A 13,979-nucleotide genomic window follows, 5' to 3' on the forward strand; every position below is an offset into this window, starting at 1 on the left:
CTATTTCTACACCATCTGAGTGTGATCGTTGCCACAGCAAGTGTCTGGCTTCTGTGCCAGTGACACGTAAATAGCACCATTTTAGCGTGATCGTTACCAGCGTCGCCTTCCTGGCACGTGAAAAGGCATTCAAATGAGGTCATTCCCAGTGCTGCTGGACTGGCTCCTGTGCAGGTGGCACATAAAATACACCATTTTGAGCGTGGCCATTGCCAGTACCGCCTGACCGGCCTTTGTGCCGGTGGCACGTAAAAGCACCCACTACACTCTCGGAGTGGTTGGCCTTAGGAAGAGCATCTAGCTGTAGAAACTCTGCCAAATCAGATTGGAGCCTGGTGTAGCCATCTGGTTCGCCAGTCCTCAGTTAAATCGTCCAACCCATGCTAGCATGGAAAGCGGACGTTAAACGATGATGATGATGTTATTTAGCTCCAGTTGAGCAGAGCTATGATCAAAGTCATCCCACCGGTGACCATCCTTTTTCCTTTTTTGTTTTGTTTGAAAGTGTAGTGTAATTCGTTAAGATGGTAGGGTGTGTTTTGAGGGAGATTTTGTTGCTATTTCTAGGAAGGCGAGCAAGCACCTTGTGGTGGCCACAACTGTTAACCAGTACAAAGCAGTCATGTTATATTTGATGTCACTCTACACACTTAATACTTTACTCAGCGGTTATACACGATGCTTTTTATCCTTAACTGCCCCAACGTCCACCCCAAAACAAACTGTAAAGTATAGTTTTGAAATTTAATTTATAAAAGTATAAAAAATAATTTCTGCATCATCAAATAAGTTTAAATGTGTTTTTAATTGTTATTGTACACCAACCCTAAACCTGGAAGTGTTTTTGTTTATTGCCAGATGAAATGTGTGTGAAGCAGAGCGCAGAAAGAAAGTTTGGAACCATCCACCCAACAGTTACCTTCAGCATCATCATCAATATCACCATCACCATCATCAACACCACCACTATCTTATAGTAACTAAAGACTTTGAATGGGTGAAGTGGACAGTGATGACGACGATTGCAACAACTCGACTGGAGACAATTATTATGACGATGATTATTAGTAATTGGAAACTGGACAGAGTAATAATTCATTAAAAGTATGAATGGAGAGATACGTCTGCAACTGATGCCGTACCGAAGCTCAGCATCACGAGCGCATGCGCCGTAAAACCATTCAACTTCCGGCAAATGCTTCAATAACAAGTTCATAAAAAATATATACATACACGTAATGTAAATATAAATAAATAAATATATATATACACATACATACACAGATATATATATATATATATACATACATATATATATACATATATATATATAATATATATATATATATATATATAAAACCCACGCGCGCACGCACACACACACACACACATCTGAATATGTGTGTGTATGTGCCAGTGTGTGAGTGTATACGTCAATACTTTACTATAAATACATAAATAAAGCTAACCGAACGTGTCAGAACCTTTGGTTGCGTAAATGTTAGCGGTACGTGTTTTTGGATTTGGTCATACATCTGGATGGAATCTCATGTTACCGGTTAGTGTCTTTACGAATGTTCATTTTTTCTTCTAGTTCCATTCATTCTTCAGCCATAGAGATGAAGACACCGATATATTAATAAGATATTGATTTGGAGTCGTCGTTAGCGAAAACATTTCACTTCTCATTCATTCACTGTTGTAAATATGTCAATCTTTTTTTTTCTTTCGGTTTCTTTCTTGCGACAAAATTCAAATTATAAATATATTGTTTTAGTTCATCTTTCATCATATGTGCAATTCTAAGCAATATCAATTTACGTACATCATCGTTATTTTGTATTACGGGTAAAATATTCTGAATTTTACCTTGTTTTTGTATTTTCTTTAATTAAACGTTGCCTGTTTCTTTATTTAATGATTATTTCATTTGTAATTCATTTCGAAACGCTGTTTTATTCACATATACATACATATATACACTTAGGCGCAAGGTTGTATTAAACACTTGTTCTGTACCACACAATAAACAACATAATTTTCCCGTGGCATAAAGCGACTTTTCTAATTGTGTGGAAGATATAGTCAAGTGATTGTGCTGTGATATACCACAGTATTACAGACTACGACTGAATAGAAAGTAAAGTGAACCTGAAGAGTAATTTACTGTTGGAACCGTGACGTACTAAAGACTGGGTTCTATTTAGTTCTAGAGTTTGCGTCACAACCATCGCCTTTGTATGATAATGTTGACGTACTTGAGAGAAAGAGAGAAAGCGGGAATGTATAGACGGAAGGTGTGAGAGAAAGAAAGTCAGATAAAAAAGGGAATATATCGTCGAGAGAGTATTGAGAGAGAAAGGAAGTCAATATGTGGACGAAGATTGGCAGACAGAAAGAAAGAAATATTGGGAGTATACAGACGGTGCGTGGGAGACAGGGAAAGCGGGAGTATACAGACGAATGGTGACAAAGTGACTTGGAACATTTCTTTGCTTTGTTTTTCGAATTTAGTTTTAGTAGAGAGTAATAAATATAATTTTGTTAAATGTTTCACCTGTTCTGTTTTAGTTACCGAAAGAGATTCAGCCTCTTGTCAACTTTGATTGAGCAGACCTGTGATGAGAGGCATTCCATCTGTGAATATTCTGTCCCCTTAATGAGGACATCATCAAATAAGTCTTTCCCATTTTTAAGACGATACAGTATGATTGGAACTAAATTTGGATGTTAGCTCTAACAAGCCTATATACTTCGTTGTTACGTTTAGCCCTGACTGTGCAATCCTATGACCAAACGCGTTCCAGTTGTAATCATTTCATCTTTTTTATTTTTTTACATAGACATAATGTACCCGGGGTTACATTATCCAATGTACCCTTTCCGTTTTTAAGAGAGAAACATCATTGCTATTTATAGCAGACTATATTACCGTATAGAAGTTCCATCCCAAATCGCTAAACGTCTAATCAACACGTGGAACACATTCTGGTCTGTTATTGTTGTCGCTCTGGTAATTCTGTATGCTTCCCTAATTAGTCTACAACAATCTGTTAATCTCTATAACGCACTGGTTTCAGCACTACATAATTTAGTATAAGTGCGGTTAATAGATACTAAGAGGGTATTAATTTTTACTTTCGTTCATCGGGTGGCGTGAAGAGTTGTAAAACATGCCAACGCTTCTCTCCATTTAAGTTTCCTGGAATGAACGTATAAACTCCATAACATGTATGCATGTAGCATACGTGCAAACACATGTAAAGTAATTTCACCCTTGTGTACTGAAGTGACATGTACACCTATAGAAAAATGAGTGCATGTACATTTGTGTACACACGCACTAATTCGCACTCACACATCTACAGTTTACTGAGATTTAAAATTTTCGTTTCGGTTGGTTGGTTTAGTGGATGGGGCAGTGCTCATCACCTACTTAGGCCCTCCGAGGTAGGTGAAATCGATGCTATTAATGCTTCTCTTGAACCATTGCAAATCAATATCTGCGGAAGAGAAATGAGCTGAGAGGGAAGTTCCAGTAGACCAATGTTTTAGGAAGCAAGACTGAGAAAAGTAATTGACGCAGGGTCTTGGTGTGGTTGACGAGAGGATGTTGGAATCACCCGAATTGAGTTGGCGTGAGCCCAGCAAACTCACTGGAGTTAAAACCATTATAGCAACACTAGAAAACAACACATAGAAGAGTAGTTGAAGCGTGTCTGTGGGTGACATTATACCAGACAGCCGGGTAGCACCTGTCTGGGTGCGTTTTATGTCTGGCCTGCTTGAACGCTGCAAAATACCTTTCATAAATCTTAACCATACATACACACGCACATACATTTGCGCACCTGCATATGATAGAGGTGCACACTTTTGCATATTTACACATGCGCAGGGACTTTCAAAGCAGTGATCAGATATGGCCGTGTGGTTAAGTTTTCTTTGCACTTTCCTTTTTTTAATGTTTATTTAATATCAAACTATGAAGCCCAGAAAGGATTCTTTATAGATTTAACGAACTTCCGTACAAGTTTCTGTCTACAAAATCCCACCCATATGGTATTGGTAGTAAATTTGAAAACCGTGATTAAAAAAAACACTTGCCCAAGTTGTACAGTAGAATGGATCCCAGAATTACAGAGTTGCAAAATACACTTCTTTACCTATACAACTCTGTCTGACCGCTGTTGGAAAGCTTTTAATCATAGGTCTGCTCAATCAGGGCAGATCTGGGTCTAAACTGTGTGCGTCTTAATATTTGTCGCTCACCTCTTGGTTTGTTTGTGTCCCTAAGTTAGCGGTTCAGCAATAAGAATCCGATAGAATAAGTGTTAGACTTTAAGCAACTCCTTAGGTCGATTTTATCGACTAAGCTCAAGGCAGAGCCCCAATATAGTGGCCGTAACCCTAACCACTAACCCTAAAACCCTAACCCTGACACCCTAGTGAAGATCATGCGGGTGTTAATCTGAAAAATTACCGCCCCAATATAGTGGCAGTTCAATGACTGGGACAAATACAATAATAAAAGACGACACCCATAAAAAGCTTAAAAGAAGACGGATGACAAATATCAACAATTCATATTGTGTCAGACGTGATTAAGTACCTTCCAGCTGTACCCATACTCTCTTTTTATGGGAATCTGGGACTGCATGATCTAGTCTTTTATTTCTTTATTGAAGACGACCGGGCAGTACCTTCCAAACATTTATGGGTTTGTTTTAATAAAAGAAATATGATAAAATAAAATAGATAAAACACTAAATATGTTTCAAATATATTGAATATTGTAAAGTTGCAAAAAAAAAAACAACAACACATTCCAGCTTACATGTGTTAATTAAACATACACGATCAGATTAGGTAATTATTATCGTTTTATTTTTCATTTTAAATCTGTAAATATGAAAGTCACAGGAATAAATATTTTCATCTCATAAAGGATTTGTTGGAGATGTGGCTGCTGTTTCTAGCAAGCCAGACCATTACGTATGCTGTATTTGAGCTGTGTGTGTGTGTATTCTGTTGATATGCAATATTGTATATTTAACAGCTGTTGATCTGAAGAAGCCACCTGGTTTTTATTACGCAGTGCATGTAACGACTGGTTTGCAGTAGCTCATTCCTTCACATTAACTCACTAAGCACCGACATTCACTACCAGTGTGTGTGAACTCATTTCCCCATTTTTTTGTGTTATTTTTTCATGTTCTCTTCGGTTGAACGGTTCGTCTTGGTCTGCATCACTTTCTACGCACTATCACAGAGAAAGTACAACTTAAGGTGTTTTGAGTTCTCCTCAATAGAAGGGTTATTGTTTCCTGCATCTTTTTCGTAGTTAAGGCCCTACAGCTTGCGGGCTGGGGTCCATGTATGACTGATATACTTTGTGTGTGTGTGTGTGTCAGTAGCATACCGGAAGAAGTGCTTAGCAACATTTCTTCCTTTTTTTTTTTTTTTTTTTTTTTTTTTTTTTTTTTTGTTTTTACGTTTTGAGTTCAAATGCCGCCGAAGTCGCGTTTTGTCTTTCATCCTTTCGCGGTCAATGAAATAAGCACCAGCTGAGCATTGAGATCGATATAATCGACTTGTACCCCGCCCCCACATGTCAGGCCTTGTGCCTTTAGTAGAAAGGATCATTATTATTATTTGTCTTTCATATTTTCGGGGGTCGATAAAATAAGTACCAGTTGAACACTGAGGTAATCGACTCATTCCCTCCCCGCAAATCTCTGCCCTTATGACAAAATTTGAAACTATTAACTATTATTATGCAAGAGTGGTGACTGTGACATCGAAGTTTCGGATTGTACATTCCGATGAAGGCTAACAGGCTGAAACTTCCAAGTCACTGTCACCACTCTTGTAAAAGTATAATAAATATGTACTCTGTATTAGGTACATATTTGATGAAAAATTGTTTTTAATATTCAACATAAAATGCATCGTGTGTGTGTGTGTGTGTGTGTGTGTGTACACTCACACATGTTTATCTCCGAGTCAGTGCTGCTCGAGCAGACTTCTTATTCAGAGGTGTTCCATTTGTGACCGTCTCATCTTTTTGGTGTATTCAAGGTTACATCATCAGATGTATCCCTTCTTATTTCCGACGGTAGAATGTGAGGGAGAGAGATTTAGCTGCTCTATCTCCTAAACTTGGTCTGTGCGTGTGTACGTATGGTCGCTATGGTAAACAAATGAAAAAGCTGGTGTGCGCTTAGTGTTGAAGTGACGCCTAAATAATTTTTGTTTAGCTTTCTCTCGCTTCTTTAAACCTGCAAGTTTTATCAGATTTGTATTATCCGTGGCCAGTAATACAGTCACAATTTTGGTTAGGGAAAAAAGTCACAGGAAAAAAATAGTCACAATTAATTTATGGTGGCCGGTAATAAAGTCACAAGAAAAAGTCACAATTTTGTCTAGGAAATCAATCAAAAATATTCAAGTCAGTCACAATTTATTAAAGTACCATAAACAATTAAAGTAATAAAACAAGATATTTTAAATCAGTTATTAACTGGCAGTACATAACTTGTACATATTCTTTTCTACTCAAGACACAAAGCTCAAATTTTTAAGTACCAGTCGACTGGTACTTAATTTATCGACCCTGAAAGGATGAAAGGCAAAGTCGACCTCGGCAGAATTTGAACTCAGAACGTAAAGACAGAAGAAATAATGACTTGTACATATTGACAACACTATATATGATGGCATTACATGTGACTTCTTTCCCTGTGACTTTTTTTCACCTGGTATCTCCCCCATCCATTATTGACAGCCATATATAATATCCACTACCACAGGAAATCTGTTTAATATCCCATATGAGAATGTATATTTTAGTATCCTTATGAAATATGTAATCCCATATGAGCAGGCCTATCACCAAACTTTGGTGCCTAGGAGCGCTTCAGAATGTTCTGGGTGGGCAATAATCTATATATATAAAATTCTTTGTCTGTCTGTTCCCTATGCATTCTCAAATGGCTCAACCAAATCCAATCAAATTTTACAAGGTAATAGTAGTGTCAACATGTAATTTTTTTCATTTGGATTAAAACAATATATCATTGGCACTGGTTCAGTATTATGTGTCAAAAGTAAAAGAACAAGATCTATATTGTAATGTGATATAGTATTATTTCACTTTTAATTCTAATGTGATAAGACTATAATATTGTTTTACTTTTGTTCTTTGACTTTTAATTCTAATGTGATAACACTAACGTCATCTTATTTCTATTATATTTATGAGACTTTCCCAAGATCAGCAAAAGCATGCTGCAGCATGTCAGATGGAGTCCCAAGAGGGAAGGGAGATGAGATTTACCAAAGACCAGGAAAGGCATGCTGCAGCACTTAATGCTGACTCATTAAAACAATATTTTAATGATTAGACAGTGGTCCAATAGAACAGCTCTCAGAGGTGTCAAAACTTCAGACGATGGGTTGTGTTAGACACAGCACCAACTGCCATAAAGGAGAGTATGTCCACTGACAGCTTTTAGGTGTGTTCAAAAATCATAGGCCCCACCCCCAATTCTCCATGACAGGTTACAACCTGGAATACTCCCATCATTTACTCCAAAAATGTTCTGCCGTCCATGCTGCATTTTCCCATATCACTTGTTTCAACATAACTGTAATATATATATATATATATATATATATATATACAGACAATACTATTCTAATCCTGAGCAGCAATGTCGTGTATCTCTGCTAGTTTGTAATAATGCTAAAGTGGAGATTTGTAATAAGTGTATCACTGTAAATCTGAGGGTGCATCATAGAATAATAATGTGGGCAGTACTGCCCAATGCACCCCCACTTTAGTGGCGGGCATGCATATGAGATACATGTAAGATTTGTGTAATATAGCAATGACTGGAATTCAGTTACAATTACTTTGATAGTTATTCACATAGAAAGCTAAAAATGTATCCAGTATATTTGAGATGTCCATAGTTTATTTTGTACTTGTAGAATCAGATCAATTGTCTCTTATGCATCTATATGCATATGTTTACGTATGCCAGGCATTAGCAATCTTGTTTCAAGAATTGGGCTGCCTGAGACATGGTTTATTATTAGGTGAGCTGCACACCTAAAAAAAAAAAAAATAAAATAAAAAAAATCAAGGTAATTTTTTGTTAAGCTGCCAGTCAGAAAGTCCCATGGACTGCAGGTTGTCCATGACTGTGCATACATATATATATATATATATATATTATTGGCATAACTAACCTTTATTATTATTATTAAGGTGGCTATTCTCAATTTACAGCTGCAAGGCAACGAGTTTAGGATTTACTAAATTGACTGAAGGTGCTATTCAGCACTAGCATTGCTAGAAATAAGAGTCAAAACAACTCTTAGCCACGCGAGTGCATACATACATACATACATACATACATACATACATACATACATACATACATACATACATATGTGTATATATATATATATATATACACAGATACATAGTCTGTTAAAGTCTGTTATACCGGCCATGATGAAATACTACAAGGTATAGAAAATACGTATTCGCCTTTATATATTTAATCCTTTATATTGAACACTCAATATTTCATCTATTCAATAAAACATTCAATACTTTATTTCATTGTACCATCCATTTTTATTTTATATTATATATTGTATATTACATTATATATTGTATATTCCATATTCTATATCCCACATTGGTTTTGCAGGAATATAAATAAAACATAAAAAACAGACAGTGTTGGAACTCTTTTAAACAAAATATTATATTCCTCTATACACAATCATACAAAACCCCTTTTTTTGTATTTATTTTTACTCGCATGCATATATATATATATATATATGTATGTATGTATGTATGTATGTATGTATATATTTATATTATCTGAAAATATATTGTATTATATATCCATCATCACGGCTGATCTTACCAATGGAAGGGAATATGACGACTGCTATCGCCATATACCATTCCATATCGGCTGTCTCTGATGACCATAAGGTTATATAATCGGATTGTTGCCTAACACTCCATTGTATTCCTTGTGCAAAATGAATTGGTAAGATCAGCTATGATGGATATATGATACTATATATTTTTGGATAATATACCCATTCTATTGACAGATATACAAGTACATCTTTTCCCTGACTTATGGTCTCTTAGACGACTTGTGCATGTATGTATCTGTGTGTGTGTGTATGGGTACAGGGATTACATACATAAATCTTACATGTTGAACTTCACGACTGTTTCACATAGCTTGACTATACCTTTGACAGCTTGTAGCTGTAATCTTATGATTAGTGCATGTGCATTTATGTGTAGATGTATGGATGGATGGATGTACGAGATACACGCACATATAATGTGTATGTACATATGCATACATCCACATCATTAGCCATCACGCAAATCTAACGCCCTTTTGTATATGTATTTTTCTCAGGTGAGACTATTTCTCTACTTCTCATCTTTTGTTGACATTTTGTTGGTAATGTTTTTATCAATTCTCTGTGTTGGAAGTTGAGAATACTGTCTATATCAATGATATTTCTGACAGAAAGTGCCTCAAGTATCATTACAGTCAAATCATATCCTTGAGGTAGATAAATACCTCGTTGACATTTTAAGACAAAGCTGTTTATGTGATATATTCCTCTCTTCCTTCAATTCACTCTACAAAGCTGATATTTTCTGCTACTTCTTGTCTGTTGTTTACACAATTTGACGTCTTTTGTTTAAAATATATATATACTTTGCTTCTTTTTTTTTTTTTTAAATGTTTTTGAACATTGGATCTCCAAGCCTACATAAAGCTATAAATAGTAACATGTACCTGTACATTAGTACAAATTATTTGAGTTGATACTGTACTGTGCAAGGTATTGTGAAAGAGGATCTCCCAGTAAACTCGTGGGGCGGCCACTGGCATTTGATATTCCTACTCATAAACCTAGTATTCACATGTTATCATTTATAACTTTGTCTGATTCATGATCCAATGTTGAAAAAAAAAAAGAGAATAAAATCACGTTCTCTCGAAAGTTTTATAAATTCTAATGGCGTCAACAAGATGCATTTTTAACTCTGATGTTAAATGTTGTAGGTTGCCATTCCTTGTCAATTCCGATATTCTTTTCCAGTTGACATGAATGCAATACATTCCTGTATGACGTTTTGTTAAATACCAGTATAATGTAGACTTTCTGGAGATTGGTGGTCCAGAACATCTTATAATCCGCATTCAACAAGTAGGGACTTCAAATTCCCGCTGTCACCAGACTAATTTACTGGGTAGTCTTGTTTGATAGTAAAATGCACTGTACCGTATTAATAAACTTGTCTCATATATACTCATGTGCCGGTACATGATTTTCATTTAATAATATATATAAATGTAATAATTGTTTAATTTAAAGGTGATGACCCCTGGCTCGGAAAACCCAATAACCTGCAAAGGCTCTAGCACTCAGGAAAATCGATGTTGTACATATATTTCCCACTAGCTTGAAAGCCACCCTATTGGATGACTTTTAAGCTAGCTCCTGTGGAAGGCTCTTCATTGGGCCTTGAGCCCAATAATGACACTTCATGCATTGAGTACATATTAAATTTTATTAAACTTGACCAATAATTTTTCAAGCAATGAACAAATTGATATAGAATGTCGACTTGGAACTTATTGCAAAGCTTCATGATAAACCACGTTTTCCCATTCAGGGGTCAGTACAATTTTTTATTTCTGCCGAACCTCTTTCACTCTCTCTCTCTCTTTCTGTTGATTGTTTTCAATCATCACCAGCACAACCACCATCGCCACCACAACTGCCACACATATACCAGTCAGACTTTTGACGTCACCAATAAACACCTTTAACTTCGCCGCTTTCCCCTCCACTACCGTCATCTCTGTCTTTTACGTCCCTTACTATCATCGTCATGCTTGACTGCCTCAGCTACCACCATCATCACCGTGGATCTATTCCATTTCATGTGCAGATTAAAAAAATTTTTTAACTAAACACTTTGAAACTTCGGATACTGGTAAAAGGTGTCACATAGAACAGGGTTTACTCTTTATGTTTTTGACAAACTTTTGTATCTTAGAAGTTAATTCATGTTAAAGTTGTTGTATTTGGGTAATTTTAACCAATCAATGACGTGTATTCTGCTCTAGAAAATTACTGCTGCTGTTTGCGAACAACTTCCGGGTCCATTGACAAAATGATGAGTCTTCGTCAACAGAAAAATTTAGACTGAAAATCTCCCCTAACAAAACCCTTCTTTAATAACCTGAGATGTTTTTATAGCAACATATATGAGAATGTGTATATCTATCTATCTATCTATCTATCTATCTATCTATCTATCTATCTATCTATCTATCTATCTATCTATATAGAGAGATACAAATAGAAAGATACAAATAGAAAGATATATAGATAGATAGATAGATAGATACAGTTAGAGAGATATAGATAGAGAGATATAGACAGAGACAGACAGACATAAAGAGTAAACCCCGTTCTACGTGTCACATTCTACCAGTATCGGAAGTTTCAAAGTGTTTAGTTAAAAAAAATTAATTTAAAGATCTGTATGTGAAATGGAATAGATTCATCACCGTCGCCTCCGTCTTTATCACAACTACAGCTCATACTATTATTATCACCCCATTACTATCACAACCATCAATCTACTACCACCCTCACCGTCTCTATGCCTACTATTACTCTCATCCCAGTAAGAGGAGTAGAAGAAATGTCATTGAATAGTGAGAGGAGTCAAAGTGTGACAACTGACACACACAAATTTGTTTTGGCATTTATTATTATAGATTATTGAGATAAAGTTTAGCAGAAAAGTTAGAGCATGTCAGGCAAAATACTTTGCAGTGGTATTTCTTCTGTTTTTTTTTTTTAATTCTGAGTTCCAAATCTTGCCAAGGTTAATTAATCCTTTCATTTTTCAGACCCCCTAAAATAAAGTACTAGTTAAGTACTGGGATCTATGCTGCCGACTAACCACTACCACTCAAAACTGCTGGCCTCGTGCCTGAATTCTGAAACATTTAAAAGTGTATTTGTCAGTTCTAAGATGTCATTGAATGTCATTCGGTAGAGGGGCTAGGGAGGATTTCCTGAAGATCTTCCTTGTAACTTGATCTTCATACACCTTCTTTCAATTGACTAGATAAGTTTGATACCTAAATAAAGCGGATATCCTCTTGCCATGCAGTCAAATGTTGTTAAAAGAAGTACTTTAACCCGAACACTTGCTTTTTTTTTGCTTTTTTTCCATTTGCTATAATTAGCTTAAGTCCATTGAAAGTATTTATCCACTTTGTTTGTAGTACTCTCTACTATTTATTTGTTAGGAATACAAGTTACCACAATCCAGTGGTTGTTAAACAGTGTACTACAAACAGTATCTAGGTGCAAATATTTTATAATTTAAGGCACGCAAAATCTGTATTTGAGAATCTTCGAAACATGTTATGTATAATTTTGTTCAACATGTCTATGAATAATTAATTAAACAAGGTAAGCTATAATCTTACATATCATTATTTCTATGGTATTACTATCTCATAACAGTCGATAAATGTTTTTACTGAAAGGTTTCATGCCCTAAATGAAGAGGTGAATCCAGTGATCGTCAGACATAGCTGTTTCCCTCTGCTGCTTGACAACCAATGTTGGTTTATTTACATCCCTGTGAGTGAGCAATTTGGCGAAAGAGACCGATAGAATGACTATTCTTTGACAAAAAAAAAAAAACCTTTCAAGGCAGTGCCCAGGATGGATGTAGTTTAATGATTGGAACAAATAAAGATAAAAGATAGTAAACTTTTTCCACTTGTTTTATTTTTAAAGTAACATGTATATCTATCTACTGGAAAATTCACATCACGATATATGCCTCTTGCCCCATCTTCTAGAAGACTTTGGCCACTTTTCTTGTGTATTAACAACCTTTTGAACATTGTACATATAACACAGTAAACAGACTGTTCTGAATCTAAGTGAAAGGTAAACAAGAAATTGTCAATAATTCACAGTATGTGTCGGCATGGTTGTGTGGTTAAGAAGCTCACTTTGCAGCCAAATAGTTTTGAGTTCAGTCCCACTATGTTGCACCTTTAGATTTGAATTATTTCTGTGGGGGGTTTTAGAACATAACACCCACAATAGACGAGGGATTACTGTATGTATATATATATATATATATATATATATATATATATATATATACACATATATATACTAAATCCCCAAAAATGAATAACACAAAAAAACAATGTGAGGACGTGGTTCACGTAAAGTATTAGCAGACGCTCAGGGCAGGCAAGAATGATGGTTTAAGGTTTCGAGCAGACGCTCTTCTTCAGAAACAGGAGACAGAGCAAAGTCCAATAGAAAAGGAAGATGGAGGAAAAAAAATCGCCAACAATTCACATGTGGTTATATATATATATATGTATATATGTATATATAATTATTCACTCCCTGTTAGTATACGCAGATTCTCTGCAGTATCATTTGTCGCGCACATGGTAATTTCTTGAAGGAAGGACAGTAGACTGGCTGGCCGAGGTGGATTCGGTTGTGCTTTCAGATCTGTGTCGATGTGGAATGTTACTCGTTCATGCTTGCACAGTTTGCTAGTATAGTCGAATTTACTGCTGGAATACCGTATTGGTGAAGGAAATTGAGTATCTATCACTCATAATCCAGAAACGCATCTACGGTTAATCTTCGGAATGGTTAGTTTTCATTGTTTTTTCTTCTTGTTTTTGCCTTTGTGAGTTACAAGTGATGCTATCTGTGGGAGTCTCAGCTTTTTTAGCTGCTATTTCTGAACTTCGGTATATGGTGAAGCAAATATTTGCTGATCCCTTAATTATGTTTATAAATATATATATATATATATATATATATATATATATATATAT

The 13,979-nt window shown here is 35.7% G+C and overlaps 1 protein-coding gene across 4 annotated transcripts in view; it reads left to right on the forward strand.

The window, feature by feature from the left end:
* Positions 1 to 1,391: 1,391 nt before the first annotated feature.
* LOC106875251 (protein-tyrosine sulfotransferase 1) overlaps positions 1,392 to 13,979 on the forward strand; it is a 503,452-nt gene continuing 490,864 nt past the window's right edge. For 3 of the 4 annotated variants that reach the window (XM_052968563.1, XM_052968566.1, XM_052968565.1), the window contains exon 1: positions 1,392 to 1,558. The gene's annotated coding sequence lies outside the window, so the exon portion shown is untranslated. Of the gene's footprint in view, positions 1,559 to 12,391; positions 12,568 to 13,979 lie in introns of those variants that run through there. The other variant, XM_052968564.1, reaches the window with a different exon arrangement.

This window comes from Octopus bimaculoides, chromosome 6 (genome assembly GCF_001194135.2).
Source record: "Octopus bimaculoides isolate UCB-OBI-ISO-001 chromosome 6, ASM119413v2, whole genome shotgun sequence".
NCBI classification, from domain to species: domain Eukaryota; kingdom Metazoa; phylum Mollusca; class Cephalopoda; order Octopoda; family Octopodidae; genus Octopus; species Octopus bimaculoides.